Here is a 5,291-nt window from a genome sequence, read left to right as displayed (position 1 = left end):
ACTCAGGATCCAAGGCCCGGTGTGGGGCATGGCTAGGCGCCAGCCTCAGAGCTCACACAGCGTCCTGATGCGTTGCAGCGGGCAGCACAAGGAAGCACATCACCATGGTCGTCCTGCTGTTGTGGAACTTCCCATATTGCTGTAGTAGGACTTCACCATGGCGGGGGCTCGAAGGAGCGACGAGGAGAGGAGGCAGCGGGCCAAAGGCCGTCGTCTCGAGCAGCTCCAGTCATGGCCACAAGGGCGGTGGTCGCCAGATGCCCACAGCCAAGAAACCGTCCCGCGTTGGGCTGGCCACATCCGCGTCGCATGGTGGCAGAGGCGAGATCCATCTCACGACGACGCGCGGGATTGCAGGGGGTCGAGGCATGCAGGCTCAGTTTGGGCGGCGTGCGGATCTCGTCCGGTTGGGGCGGCGTGCAGAGGGAGCTGCGGCGCACTAGAGAAGGCGGCCGATGGTGCGGCGGCGGGGAGGTCGGCCGGCGATGCGTTGGGCAACAAGTGGGGAACCGCGTCTCGGCGGCTAGATCCACACGCGTGGGTTGCAGGCGGCGGCGGCGGGTGGGGGAGGCGGGTCGCCGGTGGGTGGGTAGTGGGGATCGATGTGCGGGAGGTGGGGGACAGACGACATTTTTTATTGTTCGGTCGAGTTCCTACATAGGGAGTTATCAGATCATATGATTAGAATAATATTGTCCTATATATATGAAACAAAAACACACCCATTCCTCCCGAGCCTCCCTCCCAGCACGCCGACCGCCTCCCTCCACGCCGCGCCGGTTGCCTCCCTCCCAGCGCGCCGGACGCCTCCCTCCACGCCGCGTCGGCAGCCTCCCTCCCCGCCGCCTCCCTCCACCCCTACGCCGCCGTCCTCCCTCCACCCCAGCGCCGCCGTCCTCCCCGCCGCCGGGATCCACCCCTTCCCCGCGTGCCTCCTCGCCGCCGGGCGCCGCCCCCTCCAGCGTGCACCTCCTCGCCGCCGGGCGCCGCCCCTCCTAAGCGCACCTCCTCGCCGCCAGGTGCCGCCCCTCCTGAGCGCGCCTCCTCGCCGCCGGGTGCCACCCCTCCTCCGCGATCCTTCTGGCCGCCGAGTGTCGCCCCTCCTCCGCGATCCTTCTCGCCGCTGGGTGCCACCCCCTTCTCTCCGCCGGACGCCGACCCCTCCCTACCGTCGGGCGTCCGCCGTTGGGAACTAGCGCCCAGCACCATTGTCTCGATGTGCCGTCATGTTGTTTCGCACGGGAGGTATTGGCCTCCTTCACCCGCCGGATTCGACCATCCCCTTTTGTTCACCTCCGCCACCCGAGGCCGTTCACCACCGCCACCAGTTCCTGTTCAACACCGCCCCCACAATCTCGCGTGTCAAGGACGCCCCTGTCTACCCCACGTGAAGCTTCAACAGAGGTCCGGTTCAGAACTTTAAATACCTCTCTCTTTTGTTTGTGTACATGTCTAAGAGGGAACTGGAAAAATGGAATTCAACATCACTGGTTTACTTAGGGGACGAATTCTGATTTTCTAGCAGTTCTAGTACATATGTTAGAAGAATTCTGAGTTGTATTGTTCTAATCTGCTGTCGTCGCAAGCTGCTATGATGTGTTGTCACCATTTATAATCTGTTAATGACCGGTATGTTCTTGTTGTCAGTTCATGTGTGTCCTTGTTGTCAGGTCATGTTCATCTTTTATAATCAGTTCATGTACATGTGTGTTTGTAATCACGGTGTGTTCTAATAACTTCTTTCAGAAACCACTTTGTAGCTCTGTTCAGCTATGGTTTCTCCGTTCCCAGAAAGCTAAACATCAGTTCTTCTAATTTGTAAAGAAAATGTAGTTTTTCATATTAACATAAGAACACAATTTGTAAAGAACACGACTTCTTTGATGTAGTGCCATTCAAATTCTTATTTTAGTTTTTTTCATTTTCTTATTTAAGTTCAGTTTAAAATCTAATCTTAGTTCAGTTCAAGACAGATTATCATCTATCCAATACAGAAGGAAAATAGAGTTGGGAGTGAACGACCTTGAGCTTGTCCAGCCCACCTTCGTTGTGCTTCTCCACTGTGTTCATGTGCGGTATTGCAAGCATTCCTGTGTCGCGTGCATGCTTTGGACTATGTGTTTTCTATTGTTATGTAGTATCTCCAGATTTTCTAAACTAACTGGCTCAATGATAGAATTGTGTATCGCACAGTACATGTATTACTACTGGGAATGTTCAGAAATCAGAACTCAAAGAAGTATTGACAGCACAATTACTGTATATTCGAGGAGTCGGGTTTTGCTCCTGCATCACCTCGTCTCCTCCGTTCAACAAAAGCCTCAGATAAGTTCACACTACGGTTTCGCTCTTTCATATAATTCTTGAGTCCAGACTCCTTCGGTTTTTGTTCCATAGAAATTAAAGAAACCTGTAGAAGTTTGGGGTATAAAATTCTTTAAGTTTGAAACCCGGAAACCAGTAAGTTCAGACAAAATTAAAACTATCAAAGAACATGAGAGTTTTTGTCAAAGAACCGAGGCTTCCCCATGCTAGTACAAACTTTTTAAATGTGTGGATTTTGTCAAAGCAAAAACTGAATGGGTGGCAAGATGAAGGTAGTTGTTATTAAAAGTTTCTTTTCGAACTTTTCCTCTTAATATACATGAACTTGATTATCTTTTTAACCGGTTAAATATACAGGGTTGGCAAGACGACTATAGTTATAGCAAAAAAGTACATTTTTCTTTAAAAAGTTTCTCTTTGAACTTCTCCAATTAATATACATGAACTCAATCATATTTTTAACATGTACTCACATGAGCTCATTGGATTTGTGTGTATACTTGTAACACAATCAGTTCAGATCTCGAGAGATCGTAAGTTTAGTCGGCCTTGGCATCATGAATGGGTTCAGTTCGATCTCGCACAGTGGGCAGGTCCCCGATGTTGTGTCCGACGGTTCTACTCGCATGAGTGGACGTCAGATCGTGCAAGTGGGAAGGAACCCGATGGTAAGAACTTGTTCTATTACTGTTGCTATCAAGTTGTTTGTTGATATCCTTATAAGAAATGAAATATCCTTTTTGATATTTCTTTGTTGCCAAATAAAAAGTTAATATTTATGGACATGTGCAGTATAAACATTTGTTATGGAGTAGTACACGTTTTAAAACTTTTATATAATTGCAAAAAAAAAGTAATTCTCATTCCCAAAAACCTACAAAAAAAACATCTACTTATGGTGATAGTTTTGGTTCTAGTCCTTATGGCCTGGTTCAAGTAACTATGTCGCCCCCGCGTTTTGGTTTCTTGTTATCTCTCCTGAATGCTTTTGAAGATCTTCAATTGTTTTTACTTCATCTTTTGAATGCTTTTCATTACATCTACTTACCAATCGTAAGTCCAGTTTCCTTTGTGTTTCCATGTTATTTCTATAGCACAACAGGTGTGTGTGGTTATATTAATGAGCACATGTAACAAAGTTTATTTTGTAGGTTCAGAGAAGCAACGAGGTAAAAGCAAAACACTAAAACCATGCAATTCTTGTAAAGATATCCGATAGTTCAACAATAAAATTATATAAGTTTAGTCTCAAGTGGAGAGAAGTTCCTAGTAGAAAACAAAAGTTCTTGTAAAAAGATGGGACTTCCCCCAAGAAAATAGCTTTTTGTACTAAAACCATGCAATTCTTGTAAAGATCTCTAAAAGTTCTATCGCCTATGAGGAGGTCCCGCTAGTTGGCCATCCTCCCCAAGGTCAAGTACGCGGACGCTTGCGAGGAGGAATCCATCTCTCTCTTGTTGCTCCCATGCTTTATTTGTACTAAGCTTTTGCGAAGATGCTTAAATGCACCTGTTTCTTATAATCTTTACATACACACTCTTTCTATTTTGTCCCTTGTGTAGCCACTTTGCCTTTTGATGCATAAATGCACCTTCAGTGCATGTTCTTCGGTGCGCCAAGTATTGCCGGCAACGATGCCTGCTTACGTCTTCCTCGTGTGATTCGCCAAGGTTGCGTCATCCTGAGATAAGAAGAACGACAAGGAGGTAAAAGGAACACTAGACTTTTACAAATTCTTCAGATAAGAAGAACAACAAGGAGGTAAAAGGAACACTAGACTTTTACAAAATGGCCAATGGCAAGTATGTATTTGCCATTTTGCCAAAGCAGTGAGTCTATGTTCTAATGTTTCTCGCATCTTCTCTTGGATGTATTTGTTTAGATGGAGATCACGATCTTTTTTTTCGTGGAGCTGGCGCTGCTGCAGTACGACCTAGTCCAGTCTAAGCCCTCCATGGTTGTTGCTGCTTTTTTCGCAACCATTCTCGCCCTGAAGAAGACCCCTCTGTGGACTGACAATCTAAATTATAGTATGTGCTCTTTATTTATAATTGAATTTCAAAAATATCATTGGCAGGGCTACAGAAATGATTATATTCGTTATAGCAAAAAAAGTGCAGAAACTTTACAACAAAATTATTGGTACACATAAACAAATTGGATTTATGTGTTATTGGTACTTAAGAACAAAAAGTTCAGATTTCAAACTTTCAATAGTTCAGTACTCCCTCCGTAAACTAATATAAGAGCATTTAGATCACTATTAGTTTACAGAGGGAGTACATAGAAAGGAACATAAGTCCACCCTACAAAAAACCCAGTAAATGCATTTCTGTTATGGTCTAAATTTCTTTTAGTCTGTCTCTTTTAGTCTCTAACAGAGAACTTCCGTTGATATTGTAATAATTGGTAGTTTTTTATCTTTAGCTCATCAAGTGTTAAGACTTTAGTGAAGTAAAATGTTTATGAGCTTTGGCCATTTTGGTTATTTTCAGGATTTTTCTGATCGGGGAAGGTGTGGAGCTTGCCTAATTGCTTGCCTGCTATGCATGTGTTGATGATGCTGCTTCTCGGAGCCCTAAATTTAGGACCAGTACCACGTCCACAACCAGGCAGTCGGCCTTTGCATCACGAACTGGTGCAGTTTGATCTTGCGCAAATGTCCGTGATGATACCAGCAAAAATATCTCTTGTGCACTTATTTATTCGCCTGAATATTTGGTTTGATTCTCAGCTGCGAGATGGCAGACGCCGACATCGCTAAATCCGTCTACAAACCGGTGGTTGGCTGCTCCCAGCGATAAATGTGGTCGGGTTCAGCAGCTAGCTCTTTTCTCGAGCAACCATTTGGAGAACTTTATTATGTTCTTGTGGTAGTGATTGATTTTAGGATCAGTAAAGTTGATGTTGGTAGCTAGCTTGCGTATGGAACCTGCAAATTCAATATTGGCATTAGATTCAGTTCT

The 5,291-nt window shown here is 45.5% G+C and overlaps 1 non-coding gene across 12 annotated transcripts; it reads left to right on the top strand.

The window, feature by feature from the left end:
* Positions 1-556: 556 nt before the first annotated feature.
* LOC125551250 (uncharacterized) lies at positions 557-5,291 on the top strand. 12 transcript variants are annotated; one of them, XR_015600996.1, is made up of 6 exons: positions 557-1,404; positions 1,974-2,993; positions 3,888-4,086; positions 4,208-4,355; positions 4,821-4,963; positions 5,060-5,291. It is a non-coding gene; the product is annotated as an uncharacterized LOC125551250 (transcript). The 12 variants fall into 12 exon arrangements; XR_007302324.2 differs by having other exon boundaries at positions 1,964-2,070; positions 2,177-2,993; positions 4,821-5,291; XR_007302327.2 differs by having other exon boundaries at positions 1,964-2,075; positions 2,194-2,993; positions 4,821-5,291.

The sequence above is a fragment of the Triticum urartu genome, chromosome 4A (assembly GCF_056163025.1).
Source record: "Triticum urartu cultivar PI428250 chromosome 4A, HENAU_Tu73, whole genome shotgun sequence".
NCBI classification, from domain to species: domain Eukaryota; kingdom Viridiplantae; phylum Streptophyta; class Magnoliopsida; order Poales; family Poaceae; genus Triticum; species Triticum urartu.
This window is presented reverse-complemented; position numbering and strand designations above follow the sequence as displayed.